Here is a 23564-nt window from a genome sequence, read left to right as displayed (position 1 = left end):
TTCACATCAGGCACTGCAAGGGGTCCCTTTCTCCCTCAGCTGGAACTGGCTGCGCTTCTGGCAGGGCTGTTCTTTCATGGATGTTTTATCTGGCTGCAGTTATAGCACTTTGGGTGCTCCGTGATGGCGTCTGCTGTTTGGGAGCCCATGTCCCAAGGTGGTGTTGACTGAACTCCCCATGTGTCTGCTGCACTGTCAATGGAATAAGCTTCTGCATTCAGTTGGGCCATGTTAGTGTCTTGGCAAGATTGACCATGTCCTGCAGGACATTCACCAAAAGCCTTTGTCTGATACTATCAGACTCGAGGCCGGCCACACAGGCATCGCTGATCAGTTCTCCTGGTAGACAGCTGCCATAACATCAGTGAGCCACAAGCTCTCCTTTGCTCCCACAAGGCTCGAATGTATTCATCAACAGATTCATTAGGTGCATGACGGCGGCTGCCCAGGAGGATCTGGTGTTGATGACATTCTTTGAGGCTAAGGACTGCATTTTCATGAGCCCCATAGCAGCTGAGTAAATCTCAGTCTCTCATCATCTGGAAGATGCGGTGGTCGACCTGTGCAAAGAGCAGGTCTCTCCTATCGACCTTTTTCCAAATGTCGTGTCACCTCAGAAAGGTGTTCAGGCAGCCACTGACCAAATTTTATGGAGGCCTCTGGATAATTGAGGTCAGTGTCCAGCTTCTCTGTTCAAGTAGCCTTGTCCAGGGCATGCAGGCAGAGTGATTAAATTGTAGCGCTATCAATTAGACACGACGAACCGAATTCAAGATTAATAGGCTTTAATCACTATAAAATTACAGGCATATCTTGCATGCTGTTGGCCCGATTTGAAGTACTGAGGGAGTAGATTGGGCGATACTGTCTTTATTAGGAATCCTGAAGGGGGAGGAGTTACAATATCAGGGGTGGGCCAACCAGTACAATGACTGTAATGCAATGGTCCACCACAGTTTTGTTGGTATGTGTGTAGTGTCCAGTTCTGTGTCTGCGTGTTTTGCGCTGAGAACCAGACTACACTATTTTGTTGGGTTGCACTTGTACAATCAGATGACAATAAACTTGATTTGACTTCACCTGCAGCTATGAAGGGGGCCTGTTCATCAGGGGGACACGGAGCTTTCTTCCATGACATCCTGTTCTTCTCATCCAACCAGTCTGTGTGGAAGGGAGGCATCATTATTTGTAACTTGCAAGGTTGACTTGTGGCCTGTTATGGTCTTGGTCCCTTGCCACGTCTTGTGTCTGTGGACTTCAGCAGGTAAGTGCGTCATTTTCAGCAAGAGAATGGGAGTGAGATGGGTAGAAGTTGGGGAATATCTTTGATAGGGTTCGACCAAAAGATTTAATGCCTGCAGTTACCAGCTTCTGGAGTTTGGTTTGGATTTTCAGAGAGATTCTGTGACCCTTGAGGATGTGAAGTTCCTGCTGCATTTCAGTCAAGAGAAATCATTTCTAGACTGGACTGGGGCTGTGTCATCAGAGAGGCAGCGTCGACGGGAACTGATCGTCCTGGAATGACAGAGGCTGAGGGGTGACTTGAGAGAGGCTTAGAAAAGAGAAAAGACATGTACCAAGCATAGAGAAATGTAATGTATTAATATGAACATTACAGTGTGGTGTCCCACGAACCACTCGATTACTCCGATCACATACAATTAACTTGCCAATGCTTTGAATTAAAGGAGAGGTTGGATAGACTGGGACTGTTCTCCTTCGAGTGTAGGAGGCTGAGGGGGACCTCAGAGATCTTGAAATCTTAAGGTAATTTGCCTTTTTTCCCCAACAGGTAAAATCAGAGGACATAGATTTAAATTGAGAGGGGAAAGATTTGAAAAGGACCTGAGGGGTATCATTTTCACCCAGAAGGCGGCGGGGTGAGTGGAACGAGCTGCCAGAGGAAGTGGTAAAGCCGGGGACTATTGTAATGTTTTAAGGACATTTACTCAGGTACAGATTCAGAGGGTTATGGGCCAAATGCAGGTGAATGGGACCAGTTGAAGAGGACAACTTGGGTATCAGGGTCGAGCTGGTCTGAAGGGTCGGTTTCTGTGGATTACAATTCCATGAGTCTCTGATATCAGTGACTGCACAATCTCTTCCATAGAAACCTCCAGCAGAAGAACAGGCCTTTCAGCCCTTTTAGTCTGTGCCGACCTATTATTTTATCCAGTTCCACTGAACTGCACCTGGAACATAGCCTTCTCATGCAGGTACCTGTCCAAAGTTTTATTAACTCTCAAAATCAAGCCGGCATTCACCACTTCAGCTGGCAGCTGGTTCCACTCTCCCACCACTCTCTGTGTGAAGATGTTGCTCCCAAATGTTCCCTTTCAACATTTCACCTTTCATACTTGACCCATGCCCTCTGGTTCTTGTCTCACCTTAACTCAGTGGATAAAAAGCCTGCTTGCATTTGTTCCATCTACATCGCTCAGAATTCTGTGTTCATGTAAGCTGAGCGGTGCAGTGGATGCGTGCTGGGCCCACAACCCAGAGGGGGATGGATCTAGATATTCTTTGGGTGCCCTGGTTGGCTTAGCAGTTATCACAACTCTTTTCAGCACCAGCGATTGGGCCCAGGGTTCAAATCACGTGCTGTCTGCAAGGAGTTTATACTGTGACAGATTATGCTATATTTTATATTGGTTAGAGAGATGTTTTAAACTGAGATAAATTGTGGCATGTTTTTTAGTGTAGGACACATACAAACACTTTAAAACTGATCTCATTTAAAATGCCAGAGCTCTGCTCAAGGCGGACATTCCAGGCTCCGGGTGCCTTTGCAAAAACTTTGAAGAATCGGTATAAGGATTTCACAAGTAGGTGTTAATTCGACCTGCTGTGGAGTGATAGATTATTGTTTTGGAAAGCAGCAGATGGACAAACTCAGAGGATTAGCTCCGGTGCCGCAGTCTGAGTGCAGTTGGCTGTTCCCAGAGGGTCATGTGGTTTTCTCTGTTATTGTGAGAGAGAGAGAGAGAGAGAGAGAGAGAGAGATGAGTTCTCCAGTTCTGCAGCAGCTGGGACTGGAACAGGACAAGGTGGCAGCTTGTGGAAAACCCCATTTGGAAGATAGGTTGGGAGTCCTGACTTCAGACTGGTCAAAGCCCTTGTTGTCCACACAAGAGGAGATGTCTGGCTGGATAATGTTTCACTTCAAATAAGGGAAACACAAAAGGAACAGTGTGGTGACCTGTGAGATGATATGCTGCAATACATCACTTGGCAACTAGGTGGCCTAGATACAAGGCACCCGGCCTAATGACATCCGACCACCAGGTGGGCCCAGAGGGCCCATGGTATAAAGCCGAGGTCCTGACCGTGCTCTCTCTCTCTCTCTCTCTCTCTCTCTCTCTCTCTCTCTGTCTTTCTCTCTCTCTCTCTCTTTCTCTTCTCTCTCAGCAAGTTCACAGTGGGGAAAAGGTTTTATGGTGATGTACAGTAAACTTTGGCAGATACTGTGACACCAGGTTCACAGTGGGGATAAGATTTAATGGTGGTGTACAGTAGACTGATACAAATATTGTGACACTAGGTTCACAGGGGAAGAAGCTTTAACGATGATGTATGGTATACTGAGACAAATACTGTGACACTGAGTTCACAGCAGTGAGAATGTTTAACAGTAATGTACGTTAGACTTTGTCAGATACTGTGACACCATGTTCACCACGGTAGGAAGAAGGTTTAATGATGATGTGAAATGAACTGTGGTAGATAAAGTGACACCAGGTTAACAGGGGGAGAAGGTTTAACAATTATGTATGGGAGACTGAGACAGATACTAAGATTATGGCTTCACAACAGTGAGAGGTTTTAACAGTAATGTACGATAAACTATGATAGATACTGTGACACCAAGTTCACAATGAGAAGAATGTTAAACAGTGATGTACGGTAGATTAAGGCAGATAGTGTGAAACCGATTTCAGAGTATGGAGAAGGTATAACAGTGATGTACAATAAACTGCGGCGGATACCGGGTTCACAGTGCGGAGAAGGTTAATGGTGATGGATGGTAGATTGAGATAGATACTGTGGCACCAGGTTCACAATGGGAATAAGGATTAAAGGTGATGTAAAATAAACTGTGGCAGATAAAGTGACAACATGTTCACATTGGGGAGATGTTTAATGGTGATGTATGGATGATTGAGGCAAATACTGTGACACCGTGTTCACAATGGGGAGAAGGTTTATCAGTAACGTACAATAAACTGTGGAAGATACTGTGACACCAGGTTCACAGTGGGGATAAGGTTAACGGTGAAGTACGGTAGACTGAGACAGATATTGTGACACTGGGTGCACAGCACTGAGAAGGATAAGCAGTAATATATGATAAACTGTGTCGCATATTGTGACACCAGGGTCACAGTGGGGAGAATATTTAACAGTGATGGACAGAAGACTGAGGAGGATACTGTGACACTGGATTCACAATGGGGAGAAAGTTTATCAGTTGTGTACACTAAACTGTGGAAGATACTGTGACACCGAATTCACATTTGTGAGAAGGTTTAACAGTGATGTACAATAAACTGTGGCAGATACTGTTACACCAGGTTCACAGGGGGGAGAAAGTTTAACATTAATGTACTATAGACTAAGGCAGAAACTATGAGACAGGATTCACATTTTATGAGAAGGTTTAACAATGATGTACGATTAACTTTGTCAGATACTTTGACATCAGGTTCATTTTGGGGAGAAGGTTTAACAGTGATGTACAGTAGAGGGAGGCAGATACTGTGACACCAGGCTCATTGTATTGTTCATTTATATTAATTACAACATCTAATTTATATGCTCCATTTCTTTGTGGAAACTTTCAAACATTCCATAAACTTCAATTCTAATCAGATTTTTTTCATTTAAATAGGTCACCACTAAAAGCCCAAATTGTTTGATCTTTTAAGTACACAGCACAAAATTAAATTCTTTACCTGGGTTTGGTTCAACGGCACTTCAGTCTGCTTCATTATTTTTTCCGACCCTCATTTTGTGCTTTCTGCTTTGCCCAGCCGATTCACCAATTGGACATCCAACTCTGTCCTCTCAGCTTGACCCAACGTCTCCTCTGCAAACTTAAGGAAACCAAGGAGACCAAAGTTAAAATTTTCACATCTCCATTTTCAAAAACAAAAATGGTGCTGTGACTTGCAGTTTCACATCAAAATCCCACTTGCTAAACTTGCAACCAACTGCACCGCATCCTACAGCTGGAAAATTGCAAGCGAACTGCTTGGTTAAAGCAATGATTCTACCCAGTCACCCCATTAAAGGCCTCCAAGTTAAAAACAGATAGCAACCTGAAAGTTAAATACAAAGATCTGTATCAGGAAGATGAATGGACTTTAAAAAATAATCATTTCCACTATTGAAAGAAAACTCCTCTGGAAACACCAGGCTCTTGTTCAACATTTCCTGTTGTATTCCTCAAAATGGTTTGAATCTTAATTTCAAGCAGAGTCATTTGGTGAGATTGTTGGTCCAGAACAAACCCTGCCGACACACTCCCTTAAATACCTGCAAAGTCCTGGTTCAGCTCTGCTCCAAGCTAAAGCTATCAGAGCTTTTCTGAAGAGATAACAGACTTCAGATGCTGGTACGTTGAGTCAAAAGAACACGAATGCTTCCCTGAACAACACACCTCTCTCTGAAAATCAACAAGAACATTCCTGAATAGTAATTATTTACCTTTCTAGCACCAAACCTGGTGAACTTTATATATGTTCAATTCTGTGCACAGTATAAGAATGGCCTGCAACCAGTTAACTTGAAGGAATGAGAAGTGAGATTGGACTGTGAACTAAAGAACTTTTTTGAACTTACACAAACAGTACACACACACGTGTACTTAGAATTAGAAGGGGGGGTAAGTTTGGTAAAGTAAGTTAAAGTAGTAAAATAGTGAAAAGTTAAAGTGTAAATCTGTGTTCATGTTGAAAGATAATTAAAATCAGCTTTCTTTAAGTCACTATTTGTCTTGGTGATTATCTATTGCTGCTGTGCTTTGGGATCCTCTGGTCTCGTAACACAGCACCAAGCTTCAGAACAACCCTCATTCTTTAGGTTATGATAATAGTCCATTAATGGGTCCCGGCATCTTTTGAAAGTTATTAATTGATTCTTCAATAATTTTTGTAAATATCTACAAGACATATCATTTTACTGTTGTGTATGTGTCATTGGACAATTCCCTTTCCATTCAATCAGGTTTAGAGCTTTGGGTGCCGTATTTGAGAAAAGATGTGTTGGTGTTGGAGAAGGTCAGAGATGATTTACTGGAATGATATCAGGAATGAAAGGGTTAGTGTATGAGGAATAATTGTCGACTCTTCGACTGTACTAGTTGGAGTACAGAAGGATAAGGGGGACCTCAGAGGCATTTCAAATGCTGGAAGGCTTGGACAGAGTACATATGGCAAAGATGTTTCCCATGGTAGGGGATTCTAGGACAGGAGAGCATAATTTCAGGATAAAAGGGTGTCAATTTAAAACAAATGTGGAAAAATTGATTTTGCCAGTTCGTCGTGAAACCCGCGTGAGGTCATTGTGTGTATTTAAGGCAGTGATTGACAGGTACTTGATTAGGCAAGGAATCAAGGGTTATGGGGAGAAAGCTGGGGAGTGGGGGTGAGTGGAAGAATGGTGGAACAGACTCGACGGGCCAACTTCTGCTCCTATATCTTGTGATCTATATCCAGCTGGAGACCTAGACAACCCTCCTCTTGTATTCCATTCTTAGAAAACATTCTGCATCATGGTTTTATGTCATGTGACGCCATTTCCGATTAAATTCCATGTAAAATGACCCAATGCAAATTCTGCATTGAGAGGACTACAGCTTCCAAATTTAAAAATTGTTATCAAGCAGCTCAAATGAGATTTCTTGCTTCTTTATTTGAAAGGGTTAAAATAGAATCAAATAAAATAGGAGAGGGAAAAACAGAATAATTTATATACGTGGGAATCAAAATTAATGGTTGGTGATAAAGATGCACCATTGTTGAAACATTTGATTAATTTCTGGAATAAAATAAATGATGAAATTGGTGTAAGTGGATGTACATCACCCAGAATGGCTTTGATTCAAAATCCTCGTATCTTTTTCAAAGGATCATCAATTTCTGGATTGCTGGTTTCGTAAGGGGATTATAAATGTTGAAGATTGTTATGAAAGTGGTCAATTAATGTTATTTGAGCAACTGAGAAATAACATTACTCATCGCAATCTTTTTTGCTATTTCCAACTAAGAGCATATTTGAAGGTTAAGTTGGGACCAACCATGTTGTACTGAAATAGAAATTCCTTATAAAGAGGAATTGTTAAAAAATGTACTTCGATGATGTCCTCTTGATTAGAAGTAGGAACTTTTAAATGAAGAGTTCATACGTCTGGACAAATGTGGGAAATGGTTCTGAATATTGTAATTGATTGGCAAATATGGGTAGATCCATATAAGGATCTCAATGTAAGATATAAATTAGTTCAGTATAATTGTTTTTACATCAGTCATGTAGCAGATGACAGCAAGGAATTTATCTGAAAGCTGCACCTGGAGTCAGGTGACTCAGGCAGTTGGATTTGAAAAGCTTAACAGGAAGCTGATTTCCAATAGAGATCACGTGATCCAGGGGAGTTGTATTAATTCACTTCAACTCAGCAGTCTGGAATTATTGACCAGAGATCCACACTGCAGAAATGAGGAAGGAATTCACAACTAGTTTTTTTCTTCTACAGTTACTTCTTACACCAGTGAAATTGAATAGAATAAAATCAGAATTATCAGATTAATGTTTTAGGTGTGGTGAAGATGTCACAACTTTCTTGAATTCAACTTAGCTTTGTCCTCATGTGAGATCTTTTTGGGGAGAATTACAAATCTTTTGGAACAAGATACAGGAGATGTTTTTTCTGCAAAATCCAACCTTATTTGTATTAGGAAATATTGAAGGAGCAAGGCCCAAATTAAAACTATATCAATTGAAATTTGTTAAATTAACATTAGCTGTGATGAGGAAATGTATTAAACTTACTTGGAAATCAGATATATTTTTAGGGATGCCAAGATGACATGCAAAAATTCAAAGTTATATTCCTTTGGAAAAAATTACATATAGCTTGAGAAATATATACTCTATGCATTTGCAAATTTGTCACCTGAATATTCAAATATTAGGCTTCAATTTATAATAGTACCTTTTCCATCCCTCTAGACATGTGAGATTCTCCTCTACATTGATAATTTGTTATTTAGATTTGTTAGATTTCTTCGCCACCGCGAACGCTGGGAAATCGGAGGACTAGTGCGGGGCACCAGAAAACAGAAAGACCACACCCCACCAACATCTGAGGAGCAGAGAATTCAATCCACAGGTCAGTGACCAAGGAAGCAGACCAGTGAGGGGTTCTGCAACTGAAGGTCCCACATAGGTGGCAGGCTGTTGGTGACTTGAGGAGAGGAACCCACGCAGGCTGTGGGCCTCTGTACAAAGCAGTCAAGGAACTAACACCAGGTTGTGGACTTCTAGAGACTGGTTCAAAACTGGCTAAAAGGGTGTCAGGTATCAGACTTGGGATACAAGTGAGTGCTAAATGGTTCCTAATTGTGTCAGAGGTTCAAAACTGGAGCTCACATTGCCAATGACTTGGATGGTCTATGAGCATTGAAAGAGAATCCACAGACCCTCAGTGACTTGGCCCAGGGTTTGGGGTGGGAGGGGTGGGGGAGCATTCAGTCTTTCTCTGACCGCAAGAGGCATTTCAAGCAATTTCTTTCAATGGTGAATCTGTCTGTCTTACAGCAAGAAAAAAGCAATTTTGTGTGATATGACACTTTTTAATTACATGACAGTAAATTGTCTCCTGAAATAGAGAGATTCAAGTTTCAAACTATTATAAACTACACTCACCAGAGCCAACTGGATTATACCTCTTCCCACTTTTTGTTTGCAAGGACACTATTGATTTTATCACAACTCCTCTGCTGCATCTGTCCTGTGACAGATTATATATTTTACATTGTATATAGATATATTTTTGAATGAGATGGATTGTAGGAGTTGTGTAGGTCACAAACAAACACAAATACTTCACAAAACAGCTCTTATTTAAAATGCAAGAGCTTTGCTGAGAGTGAGTCATGCAGGCTAATACAAAACAAGGAGACTGTTTTGCTAAATAATTTCAAAAGCAGGTGTAAATGGATTATTGTTTTTAAAGCAACAGATGAATGGACTCAGAAGTTTGGGTCCAGTGCACTCATCTAGCTGGTACCAGTTTGCTGTTCTAATAAGGACATGTGGTTTTGCAAGCAGAGAAATGATGTTTCACCTGAAATAAGGGAAACAAAAGGAACTCAATGGTGTCCTGCAGAAGAGATGATCATTTGGAAAACCCTGATGGTGAAAGTTTCTTTGGGAAGTCACCAAAGTGGCTGATCAGATGGAATCAGTTTTTGTGTGTCCAATGAGCAAGAAAACCCACTCTGAAACCAACATGAACCTTCCTGGAGGCTTTTAAGCACCAGAGCTTAGTGAAAATTCATAAATGTTGCATTCTGTGGACAGTATGAGAATTGATAGATATCGATGAACTTAGAGGAGTGTAAAAGAACTTTATACACATTAAATACACCAGAACTTAGAATTAGAAGGGGGCAATGTAAGGCTATTAAGTTAATAGTGATAAGTTAAAGTTTGATCCTGTTTTTTATGTTTATAGAAAATTAAAAACAACATCTGTTTAAGTATCCATTTGTCTTGGTGATTTCCTATTGCTGCAAGGTTTTGGGGTCCTCTGGACCTGTAACATTCCCAAGATTAGGTCTTCTACGCCAGGACACCCAAAATGTCTTATTTCATCAATAAATGCAAATTTCACCCATATTGTCTTTGATAAAGTTTGCACCCATAATTTCCAAATCTCTTCTGCCCTTACCCCACCTCCTCTCCAACAGAACAAGGACAAGATCCCTCAGGTTTCTCACTTACTACCCATCAGCTGCCACATCTGACACGTTATCCTTGAACATTTCCAACTTCAGCATCATCCTCAAACCTGCTACATCTAAACTGCTCCACTCATATTCTTTTTTCACAGGGGCATGTATTTCTGTGACTCTCTCGATGGCACTTACCCACCACCCACCACCACCTGATACACTCCCCATTGAAACCGGAGAAATTGCCAAACCTGTCCCTTCCTATTCTCTCACCTCCATGCAAGGCCACAATCAGACCTTCCAGGTGAGGCAGTGTTTCATATGCATCCCATCCAACTTAATCTCCTGCATTTGGTCGAGTCAGTTGACCTCAATATCAGCAAGACCAAATACAGACTGGGTGGCCATTTTGCTAAACATCTGCACTATGTGGATCTAAACTTGAGCTTCTAGTGACCTACCATATCAAGTCTCGAACCCTTCTAGCAACATGTCTGTTGGCCCCATCCTTCCCCAGGGTGAAGGCAAACAATCTTAAAGAAAACACATTATATTCCTCCTGGGCAGCCTTAAACTCTATAGCATGAACACGAATGTTTCTAATTTTAAGCAGCCACTCACCTCTGTCTGATTTCACTGTTTCCATCTCTTGATCTACTGCCCATTTGAATATATTTACTCCTTTAAGGTAGAAGAGTTGACAGTGGTGTTTTTCCCATATAGTTTGCCATTGAACAACTGGCAAAATTAAGTGGCAATTGTTGCAAAATGAATGGTGCTATTGTTCAAAATCTGCGTATGATCGAAAGTATTCTTGGTCTGAACAGACATCTGGGCCATATGGCTATTTAAAGACAATCTGTACTTGATTGTACATCTGAAAGTCCAATGACTACTTCGATCCATTAAAGATTGTTAAACAGCAAGAATGGACAATACAATCACATGAAATTCCCATAAATACAGCACAAGTATTACTACATAAAACAATCACTCCTCCTTATTGGTCAGAAGCACCTACACTTCCCAAGGAGGCTGATGAGGTCAAGGCCAACGGCTCTCATCCTGAGATTTGCAGTTGAGTCTCCTGTCTGGCTGCATCATTGGATGGTCTAGTAGCTGTAAAGCATCAGATAGGAATGATGCAGAGTTGTGAGGATCACTGGGGTCTCTCTTTCTTCTGCAGATGACATTTACTGGGAGTGTTGTTCAAATAGGGCTCAAGGAATTGTAAAAAGACCGTTTCCACCCAGTGCACAGCATCTTTAATCACGTCCATCATCAAAATCAGGACTGCCAGGCTGGGGAATAGCTTCTTCCCACAGGCTGTGAGATGGATGAAAAGTATCCTGTAAATGGGATAGTTACCTTAAATATTTATATATGTAGAGGCTACTTTGATAGAGCTATGAAAGCAACACACACACACAAGGTTAGTCAACACAAGACTGCTTTATTCAGACTTTGCAGGATTCTTTTATTTACCGTGTGTCCCGGCTCCATGGGAGAAGGTGGGACATCATTATGAGTTTGCTGCCGATCCACAGAACCACAGGTTTAAATTAAGCCCTGTGAGTGTCCTGCGCTTTCCGGCAGGAGAATCCACAGATCAGTGTGCCATTCCTCGGCACGCAGCACCACGCGAGGGTGGTCAACTAAATGGATGAGTATCCAGTTCTCTGTCTTATGATTTCACGCACCCGCCAAAGAACCTTGCCCACTCGGCCCACTAGACAGCTGCTACATCAATACCCCCCCCCAGAACTGTCGTCAGAAACTAAAACACCAGCTGCTGTTTTCCCCGCACCCCAATCAGATAGCATTAATCCTAATGGACTTTGCTTAATTATCTGATTGTCCTGTCCTTCCTTAGGACTATTTCCCTTGCTACTCACACCTCCCATACTAAAAGGTAAGTAAAATTCCTCTTACCGGGATCCAGTAGCTATTCCTAGCGCGCTTCCTTAACGTCCTCCCGTCATTTGTTCTCAATGCCTCTTCTCGGATATCACTCACTTCATCCACTGACCAGTCACCCATCGTCCGTGAGTCCAGCTGAATCAGCTGGGGTGCACATACCCTCGTCGTCGGGCACTCTGTCAGTGGAGGGAGTGGGATCCCGGACGATCCCCATTTGTTAGAAACAGAAGTACCTTCACAGAAATTGCTCGAGACAAAAATTGAGAACAAAGAACATTTATTATACAACAATGCAAAGTTGGGTGATTCCCTTTACCCTGGGAATACACACATACACTGGGGCTCACCCAACTTTTATACAGTTTATTTCAGTATAGAAGTACCTTCCCCTTACATTCTTCTGCCTCCTGGATAAGTTTGGCATTAGGCAATCCTGTCTGCCTACGTGCTGTTTCTGCGAACTTGGAGGACCAGGGGGTATCCTGTCAGTGTCTCATCATGTCATTGTCCTTATTCACACCTTCCCAACCCTCAGAACTTACTAACTCTTATATGCAGAATTTGCTAATTCTGTCTAAGGCTTACTAATTACATATGCGGAACTTGCTGACTCTCTCTCAGGCTAGAAGACCCTTATCTTATTCAGACTAACTTTACTTCCTACTGTGAGAGATGAGAAAAACTGATATTGCAATATGAACATGAAGAAATGAAGAAAATAAAATTGATACATAAGTAAATGAATGAAGACAGTACAAACAACATGAGACATGGATATTAGAAGGCAGGAAGTTGACACTGTCTGAGTAAGATAAGAATCTCCTAGAGAATCAGCAAGTTCACCAACTGAAGGAGATAAGGACAGACAATTGATGATAGAAGTAGAGTTAGTCTGAACGAGATAAGGGTCTCCAAGCCCCAGATAGAAATAGCAAGGCTTGCATAAATAATTAGAAAACCTTAGACAGTATGAGCCAGTTCTACATATATAATTAGTAAGCCATACACAGATTAATCAAGTTATGCATATTTAATTAGTAAACCCTAGACAGGATTAGCGAACTCTGCATATGAAGGGACTATAGCTCTGAGAGTTGGAAAGGTGTGAATGGGGACAAGGGCAAGGTTGTGATGATAATGACATGATGAGACACCGACAGGATACCCCCTGGTCCTCCAAGTATACAGAAACAGCACGTAGGCAGGATTGCCTAATGCCAAACCTCTCCAGCAGGAGGCAGAAGAATGTAAGGGGGAGTTATTCCTATACTGAGATAAACTGTATAAAAGTTGGGTGAGCCCCAGTGTATGTATGTATTCCCAGGGTAAGGGGAAGCACCCAACTTTGCATTGTTGTATAATAAATGTTCTTTGTTCTCAATTTTTGTCTCGAGCAATTTCTTTAAAGGTACTTCTGTTTCTAACAAATGGGGTCTCGTCCGGGATCACACTCCCTCCACTGACAGAGTGCCCGACGACGAGAGTAGGTGCACCCAGCTGATTCAGCTGGTCTCACGGACGACGGGTGGCTGGTCAGTGGAAGAAGCGAGTGATATCCGAGAAGAGGCATTGAGAACAAACGATGGAAAGAATCGCGCTAGAGCATTGCTACAGGAACCCGGTAAGAGGAATTTTACTTGCCTATCAGTATGGGAAGTGTGGGTAGCAAGGAAGAGAGTCCTGGTAAAGGATGTGATAATCAGATAACTACGTACAGCCCGCTTGGGTTGATGTTATCTGAGTGGGGCATGGGAAGGACCCGTGGAAAGGACAAACTGACCATGGTCAGGTATTGTTGTATAGAATGGGTTAAAAGCCCGGTTAAAGGGAGCTCCTTGTACTGGCCAAAGCTCGGATCCGAGGATGACTGGATGTGTCAAGCATTGAACATCTGGCTCTATCAAAACCAGAGAGATAATCTTGAGAGCAGGGAATATGCAGCCTGCTGGCTCAGGGGATCGTTAAAATCAATTGGTTTTGAATGAAAAAGAATGCAAGGACAAGAGAGAGGAGGAACCTTTTGTCCCTGAACCACAAAGGTGGGATGTGCTTACATTCCCTCCCTCCTATGCCCTACCCTTCTGCACCTTCCCCTCCTCCCCCACAGCTAGAGAAAAGAGAAGAGAATAGGAGTGGTATGATGACTCGCTCACAAAGCACTCGATTACCACCTCTGTTGACAGGAGAGAGAGGTAACTTTAATTCAGAACAGTGTGAGACTCTTCAGGAAGAAAGGGCAGAAACCTTTGATTCATTTCCCAGGGAGCAGGAACCCAGACCTAATAAGCCAGAAACCAACTGGATGAGACCACTGCGGGAAGTTCCCGTGGGAGAGGGTCTCGGTTTCGTAAATGTGCCCCTGACCAGTACTGAAGTGCGTAACTTTAAGAAAGAACTGACCTCCCTGATAGAAGATCCCCAGGTATGTACCGAACAGTTAGACCAATTTTTTGGACGAAATATATATACTTGGGATGAGTTAACATCTATCTTTAAGACTCTGTTTACTTTGGATGAGCATGGAATGATTCGCCAGGCAGGGATTAGAGTCTGGGATAAGGATCACCAAGGGGGACCAGATGCGGTACCTGGAGAAGCTAAATTCCCCTTGGCTAGACCTAATTGGGATAAAAATACCAATAATGGTCGGGTATTGATGGAAGAATACAGGGTTAATTTGATAAGAGGAATCAAGGAATCTGTCCCAAAGGGACAGAATTTCAAGAAAGCCTTTGAGGTTCCCCAAGGTCCCGAGGAGACCCCCTCTGCATTTCTGAATAGATTGCGCATGGCAATACAACAATATGGGGGTCTCGACATAGAATCCCCAACAGGGGATCAATTGGTACTAACGGGTTTTGTTACCAACTCAGCCCCAGACATTAGAAGAAAATTACAAAAGACGGAAAATTGGCATGAGCAAGGAATTACCCAGCTTCTACAGATTGCACTAAAAGCATTTGTCCAGAGGTCTGAGGATAAGCAGAAAGAAAAGGCGAAAGTTTTAATGCAAGCAGTTAAAGGAATAGTAGATGAGTAACATGAAAAAGGCAGGGACTGTGTGCCAGCTCCTGGACGTTGGGAGAAGTGCCGGGAGTGGGAGAGTAGAGACCAGAGATAATTTCATAAATCACGACTTCCCACTTCAGTCACTGACCAATATTGATTAAAATTCATGCTAAAATTTAAATGTCATAAATGATCGTTTATCAATACTGTAGAATGAGCGAATTTAACTACCAGTTAATTCCAATTTATGAAATAAATTGTATTCAAATGTGATTTTGCACAGGGAGTACCTGAGAGTTGAGTGATGTTATAACATTTGCAGGGAGAAATGTTTGCACAAATAGGGTGAGTTCTATACATCTTAACTTTAAGTGTATGTGAGATAAAGAAAGGATCTGATGTGTAAAGTGGCTGGATCAGCCAGTTGAAGGGGGAGTGTGCATGTCCCTTTAAGTGCACTGTGGCACTTGAAACTGAGGCTCCAGGCTCCTCTCTTGCAGTTAGAGGTATGGAGCCCTATCAATAGATTTAGTACATTTCTTCTACACATTCAGCAGTCAAGGTCCGTGAGTTTAAAGATCACCCACCTCTGGAGAATAAAGATACCTCTGGGGATTCCCATAAGTTTAATCATTCATTTCTCTGGTGCATTTTCCTCCGGAGTGAAATTAATGCCTCAGCACAATTTCTCTGTATTGCCGCTGTAATTTAGTTCATGATAACTCTCCCCCCCCCCCCCCCCCATTCATCAGGTTTATATTTAAATCCGGTAGTGTGGAAGTTACATTGTAAATAATCACGGAGGTAAACCCTGCGCGATGGGATTCAGCTTAATGGAGAAATAAACCTGCGAACTGGTCTATGGTGCTGTGTGAGTACTGCCATAGGTGGAACATGATTTAAATTGGTGGCATAGTTCAGAACAATTGGGTGCATAAGAATAATAATATCATAAATAACTCACAGATCTTGTACCAGATGCTATTCAGTACATTTTAACTTAAGGACTGGAGAAATTGGCATGTTAGAATGAGATTGGCATGGCACCAATATTTCTTGATTCAATAATGACTCCACAAGCTCCAGGATTCATGCAGCAGAACTTTTAAGTGGAATATAATAGAAACTAGCCTGTACTTAAATGATTGTGTGTGCAATCTTCATAAGAACATCTTTTAAATTTTTTTGGTGCCTGTTTTACAAACTGTTTTAAATAAGGCCAGCTCCTGTGAGCTGTGGCACAAGGCATTTTACTTAAGGCAGAACTAAAGGTTAAATATGTTTCAAGTTCTCTCGCAGGGGCTCTTGTGCTGCATGTCTGTTATGTACTCACTCTAACAAATTGCAGGTTGGTTGCCTCATACAGACAAGCAGCTCCAACTGCATTTTAATAAGGTCTAATATATTCAAAACCCATGGAAATATGGTTTGTGTTTCATTTTACAATTTTTACACTAACACAAAGAAAAGTCAAATTGTTATTCATTTTATTAAATTGGTGATTGGTTTTATGTAAAAGCATGCCAACATCACCAACAGAAACCTGTCTAGGATGGCCCCTATTGTGTACTTTTGATTACAGACACTGCCGTGCGAACGAAAGAAAAAGGCTGGAGCCACATCCAACGAATTAAACCAGCTACTGAACCACAGAATAACAACATTGATAATCTACCCTCCACCTGGCGTGCAGTCCCTCTTCCTTCTGACCTGAAAGTTACACTACGCCGTGAAAAAGTGCCGTAATGTTGTTTTTACCATTTATTGTATTGTTTAATTGTTGCTTCTCCATTTCTGGGACATCACTTAATTACTCACAATGTATTAAGTCCTCCTGGGATAGAGGCAGCAGAGGTGACAATTATTTTCCTTTAGAATGTAGACAGAGCATAGATATAATGTATAGTCATAGTGGGATATGGGTTAACAAGGGATTCCAATACGGACCAGGGGAACTGAACAGCTTTAGTGGAGTACATCTAATTTGTATCTTAGCCTACACAGGTATTAAAGACAGGAGTTTTAAAGCGATAGCACAAAGGACATGGTGGGACAAAGACAGACAGAATGGTAGTCAGGATTGTACATGTCACAGAGAGAGAGAGTTAATGCATATGCTAATGTACACAGACAGGCTTGCACTCACAAGTTGCAACACACAGGTTAAATGATAAGAAACAATCCTCCCCAGCTTGGTCTCTTCTCAAACATCCTTTGGGTCTCTCATACATTCAAAATGACAAACACCACCCCGTGAAGGGGAGCACCAGTTACAAACGACGTGAGCTGCTACAGTACCCTAAAGCTACTTGGCATTTCAATCGTTTAATCAGACTCCAAACAGCCTTCAACATCATCATCAAATGGAGATCGGTGGCCCTGGGGTTCGGAGCTGAAGAGGAACGGCAGATACGAGCCACAATTCAATGGAACCGCCTGACTCTCGACTACTCATTCGCTGCTGAAGGCAGCGTTTCTCAAAGACTTGTTCAGGACAATGCTTACAACAGTCAAGCGGTTAAAGATACTGCTTCAGGACTTCGACGAGAATCTGCCCATGCCCATGTTCAGACTTAGCAACCTCGGACTGATGTGGGATGGACTAGACTCTTTACTAAAAACTGGAGCCTGATACTCACAACCTTTATAGCAGCTGGACTCGCTACTCTCACCTTTATAGTGTTCCCCTGCCTAAAGACTTGGCTGCAGTTTTTAATTCATCGAACCCCTCGTCAGAACACTATACCCCAAAGAAAGTATGTTTCCCTAACTCTATCCAACGACACAGAGACTGCAATTTGGTTATTGACCAGCTGGGAAAAACAACACCTTGCACTTTACGACATCAGTAATACTGATCTAAAAGAAAAGTGAGGATTGTGAGAGATGATAAAACTGATCTAAAATTATGAACATGAAGGAAACTAAAATTCATACATTAATAAATGAATGTAACCAGTACAAACAGGATGAGCTTGGGAATTAGGATGCAGGAAAGCAGAGTCAGCACATTTAAGATAAGAATCTTCTAGTCTTTGTGACAAGATCAATGAGCCCACCATATGAATAAGATAAGGAGCGGTAAGGAACAATAGAGTGTAGGAAGTTGAGGTAGTCTGGATGAGATAAGGGTCTCCTAGCCCTAGACAGAAGTACCAAGTTCTATATATCTAATTAGTTAACCTTACATAGATTTACAAAGTTATACATATTAAATTAGTTAACCCTAGACAGGATTAGCGAACTCTGCATATCAAGAAACTGTGGCTCCGAGAATCAGGAAGGTGTGAATAAGGACAATAACATGAAGGGACACCAACAGGATACCCCCTGGTCCACCAAGTGCACAGAAACAGCATGTAGGCAGGATTGCCTAATGCCAACCCTCTCCAGCAGGAGGCAGAAGAATGTAGGGGGGGGGTTATTCCTATACTGAGATAAACTGTATAAAAGTTGGGTGAGCCCCAGTGTATGTGTGTATTCCCAGGGTAAGGGGAAGCACCCAACTTTGCATTGTTGTTGTAATAAATGTTCTTTGTTCTCAATTTTTGTCTCGAGCAATTTCTTTAAAGGTAATTCTGTTTCTAACATTGGCGACTGCACAGAGTCCACAGGGACCAACAACTTTTGTCCCAGGGGAAAAACTGCAGAGCAGTAATCAACAAAGATGGGAATACTGACCAATTGGAGGCCGGCACGACTGTGACATCACTCCTGCAACAGCAGCGGGGAGATAATAGAAGTAGAGCTGCCAGTGTAATAAAAGATTCTTTAACTTTGATTTCTTGAGCGTATGTCCTTCTTTCCACCTATAACAGTAGCGCGCACGCTCCAATTTCACATCTAATGGTCTTGCTCATCTTATATCAGGAGTCATGTGTACAGTTTCCTTATCTGAAGCGTGAGAAGAGCACAAAGATTGTCAGACTTGTTTCTGGGGTGTTCTTTGCGGGTGATAAGAGGAAAGTTTGAATATGGATCTCTTGGTCGTTGGAAAAATTGGAGATGACCTTACAACATTATGAGAGGACACAGCAGCACAGATCGAGAGAGGATAATGCAAAGAAGCTGAACATCAACTGTCACAATTTCCCAATAACTGATCGGCTGCTTGAACTTTAAGAAATGTCTTCAATGAAAATGTAATATCCTTGGAATTCTCTACCCTGTTGAAGGTTCATTTGAAATTTGGATCCATGGACTTATGATGAGTTTATTGTCATAAACATTCATAGAGGGATCATATGCATTGAACTTAGATGCAGATACTTTGAAAAACGTAGCAGACATTAAATTGGTTGCGGTAATAAATATGAAGGAAAGATTGAGAATAAATAGTCTCCCTTGCAGTTGGGGTACAATGTATTTCTTAAGATCAGAGGAATCCTGGAGCCAGGATAAAATGATCCTGTGTTTCCCAAGGATTTGATTGAGTTGTTGGGGTAGTATGAAATGGAAGGGCAGAAGGGTCTCCTGCTTCTTCGACTGTCTGCTTTCTGTCTTGCAATGCTGATTGGGTGCGCCTGTGTTCGATCGCTCGCTGATTGGCTGCTTCAGTTGCGCGAGCCAAACGTTGATTCGGTGAGTCCGCTATTGGATTAGACGCTGGATTCGGGTTGGATTGATGGGCGGGTTCGCGGGTTAATTGGCTCTTGCTGTGAGGAGGCGGGACGTTGGCGGCGGCGTCATCTGATCGGGGTTCGTCGTGTCGCCGCGGGCGCGAATGGGAAGAAGTTGGCAGAGGAGCCGGGACATTCCTCAGCCGCGCCGTCCAGGGAAAGCGGGCGACCCGCAGCCCGCCGGGCCCCACCCGGGAGCGGCCGGTACCGGCGGTGTGTTTGGGTGGAGCCGAGGCGTCGGTGCGAGGCCTGATGACGCCGACAGGGCGAGGCCGGGGACCGTGGGGTAACTGGCAGCGGGAAGGGGCGGGGGAGGGGCAAGAAGAAATTTTGGAAGTCTGGTTGGCGCATGCGCTGTGGATTTAGGACTTGGAGTTGGATTCGCGCATGTGCAGCTGATACGCACGTGCCGACTGACGGCCACCAAGCAAAGCCTTTGCGGAAGTGACAACTAACAAGTCGCGCATGCGCACTGAAATTAAGATGGCTGCCCCCCAGCCTATGGACCCTGAGAAACTGAGTCACAAAGTCAATCGGCACATTTTGGGATTTACGTGTCCTGCGTCTCTGTTCTCGTTTGTCAAATCATTTGATTTAAAAATAGGCTCTAAGACTTCAGAGCTCCTCGCACAGGGGCAAAACTCCGACTTGCGTCCATTGTGGGATGTTTCGGGTTTCATTACGATCGCAAGTCGGGGAGGACCTGTCGGGGTCATTGGGTCGCTTAGGAAGGGATGGAAAACCATCTTGGACTACCCGAGTGTTGCAGAGATTTGACCTCTTTTTGCTCTTTTGGCGTGCTACAATCTCAGCGTTTATAAGGGGGAAATTCTTTCAAAATTTCATTCAACTTTATTACAGAATTCTTCCTAGATTATCTGTGTAACATTGAATGTTATGGGTTTTCATGAACAGGGATCATGATTTTACTCATAATTAGGTGAGCCAATGGATGGGACATTTTTGCTCATGCCCCATGGGAATCGAAATAAAAATGAAGTGACAAGATTAGGAAGGTTTGTTGACCCATCTTTTTAAGGATGATTTTCATCTTGCTTGCTGAATTAAAATGTGATTTGTCAGTTCTTAATGGCAGCTGCCATATTGGCATTGCAAGGAGAGATGGGAAATGGGTCAGGTCCATGGTGGCCCCAGTAAGCAACATAGAAAGATGTCACGGGGCTGAATGTGGGTTAGGGAGGGAGAGGTTATTAATTTTTGGGAAACGTATGTGGCCACTCACCTATCAATATTTTTTATCAAATAGAAACTCCTGCTGGTAGAAGCCATTTCCTATTTTGAACAGGCCCAATGTCATTATCCAAGCAGATATTGTTAAGAGCCCAAAGGATCCCAAAACTCAGCAGCAAGAGACATTCACCAAGACAAGTGGTTTTTAAAACAGAAGTTATTTTAATCAAATTTAAACATGAAAATAGAATTAAACTTTAACTTAACTCTATACTTAACTAACCCAAATGAACCCCCTTCTAATTCTAAGCACACATGTTTGTAATGTGTTTAAATTTAAGAAAAGTTCTTTGGTTCACAGTTCAATCTCACTTCTCCTTCTTCCAAGTTCTGTGGATGCAGGCAATTCTTCTGCTGTGCACAGAATTGAACATGTACAAACTTCACCAGGTTTTGGTGCTCGAAAGGTAAATGTTTTCCACTCAGGAAGGTTCTTGTAGGGTTTCCAGACAGTGATTTGTTGTTCCAGGATTTCCACAACTGAGGTACCTTCATTAGTCTCCTCAATGTCTAGCTGATGAAACTAGCCCCATCAGGATCTTCAAGATGGTATCTTCTTTCTGCAAGCTACCTCAGAGTTCCATTCCTCTTATTCCAAACAACAGGAGTTCTTTCTTCTGCTCAAACTGTTGTTAGATAAACAAAACCCAGGTGTGACTTTCCTCTAAGCACCCTGCAGAAAAGTACTTGTAGCCATCCTGACTCCATTTCCAAACAATGGTCATTCATTTTATGACATCAGTTCGATTAACACCTACTTGTGAATGTGCAGATCATTCTCCAGAGATCTTCAATCTTTCAAATAAGATGTTTTAAAATGTATGTGTGTGTATGTATGTAACCTACTCTAAATCTTACCAAAATCCAAAATACTACCAAATTCTCCAAATATATTTATTTATTACAATGAATAAGTTGCATTTAAGAGACTCTAAGACAGGCATACTTGGGTGAAAGAAAAACAGGGTTGTAGCGGACGTACCGTCACTGTCAGTTCACAGACTTACCTGACACGTCGCAGGCTAACAGTTTTGGGCACCAAAGTACAGTGAGTGGATCAGATGAAGCCCCTGCCTAAAGGCACGGGGCGCTAATGGCTCGGAGCTTTAACCTGCTGGTCCTGTGGACCGGAAGGTGTTCACTAATGTTCTCATTGACAGTCAGGGAATAAAAGGTCCGTGTATGTCTTCAATGACATGAGTTGACAACCTTTGTATGTATTTGCCTTTATTAAGTAGCATCTACCGCAGTAGCTGCTACAGGGTATTTTTTTTGTTAGAAATATCAAGATCAACACAACATCGTGGGCCAAAGGGCTTGTACCGTGCTGTAATATTCTGTTATTTCTGTTATTGCTTGACTTTGAATATCTGTTGTAAGCTCTGTGAGACTTCAATAATGTAGCAAATTTGCACAGCAACATTGCAGTCAAAAGTTTGTATCTCCTGGTTGACTTGAGCTTTTCTCTTTTTTACACAATGCTTTATAGGTCTGGTCAGTAAGAAAAGAAATATTGTGCATGTTGAATATGTCATTATGTCTGAAAGTAACACTGGAAAAGAGTCATTAACACCAAGGTAAATAGCACCCTGAAGTGGCTGGTGCAGTTTCGTGATGGGCAGAAGTTATCCCTCAGTGGCGACAGTGATGTGAAAATGTAGGTAAATTATTTGTGTATGATTTATACATGGAAAAATTAGCTGTTGTTTGTTCCAATTTCAGGTAGATGAGGTTGCAAAGTGGGTAAGGATAGAAAATAGTGGGGGAACAACAACTGGGGCTTGCATTTGATTGTGTGAAAGTAGAAATGGAAACTCAGAATAAGGCTAATCTGATTAAGCAAGCCACTGGCTCTCATACTTCCACCAGAAGTGAATCTAGAATTGAATTTTGAGTCTTTTATGGTGGGTATCTTCAAAGTCTGTTGATTGCAAGACTAAATTAAGAGCCCTTTTGCCCCTGGCTGTGCTGAAAGATTGTTTTGTTTATTAACTAAATCTTTCTGAGAGGGAGAATAGACTGAAGCTGCTTTCCTACTCGTTGGTGATGAATCTGGTAGTAGGATTTTTCAACTAATTACAGACTCCTAATTCCTCTCCGTCCTTGGGCATTTTCTCCTGCAATTTACATCAGTTACCACCATCGAGGGATTCTCATGGGTAAAGTTTCATATGCACATGCTGCAAACATGTCCGTGCCCTCTGTGGCAGGAAACCCAATCCAGAGTAAATGACAGATTGACTGAGCACCTCCACTTTGATCACAATGGCCATCTTGGCTCATGGTCACAAGCTGTTTTAAGTTCCATTCCATTCCCACAATGACCTTTGTCTTCTGCCTCATCCATTGTCAGGGTGAGGTCAATTCCAGAGGAACCATCTCTTATTGCATTTGTGACTCGATAGTATGCATATGGAATTTTCCAAAATCATGTAACCTGCCCACCACCTCCCCCCTCCACAGGTTTCACTCTCTTTCCTGCTGATTCACCCAGTTCCCCTCGTATTCGCCCTTCCAAACCAGACGATTGATAAATGTGGGCAGAGAAATGGCATATGGAGTTTAATTGAGACAAGTGTCTTGCTCTTCGAGAGGACTTGTAGTAGTGTTGCAAAGAGGGATCTTGGGGAGCAATCGTGAGCTCCTTGAAAGAGGCAACATAAGTGTAGGGTGTTAAAGAAAGTATTCTTCATTGAGCAGGGCATGAAGTATTAATGTGATTAGGCCACATTTTGAGTATTTTCTGCAATTCTAGTTGCTGCATGACAAAAGGAGTTCATCAGGGGCTTGCTTGGGGAAGAGCATTGGG

At 42.3% G+C, this 23564-nt stretch overlaps 1 long non-coding RNA gene across 1 annotated transcript; it reads left to right on the top strand.

The window, feature by feature from the left end:
* The first annotated feature begins 505 nt into the window (after window positions 1–505).
* Window positions 506–18374, top strand: LOC138745430 (uncharacterized). The gene is made up of 3 exons (XR_011346262.1): window positions 506–1264; window positions 8271–8389; window positions 16468–18374. It is a non-coding gene; the product is annotated as an uncharacterized lncRNA (long non-coding RNA).
* Window positions 18375–23564: the final 5190 nt, after the last annotated feature.

The sequence above is a fragment of the Narcine bancroftii genome, chromosome 11 (genome assembly GCF_036971445.1).
Source record: "Narcine bancroftii isolate sNarBan1 chromosome 11, sNarBan1.hap1, whole genome shotgun sequence".
NCBI classification, from domain to species: domain Eukaryota; kingdom Metazoa; phylum Chordata; class Chondrichthyes; order Torpediniformes; family Narcinidae; genus Narcine; species Narcine bancroftii.
Note: the sequence above shows the minus strand (reverse complement) of the source record. Positions and strands in the feature narration are given on the sequence as shown.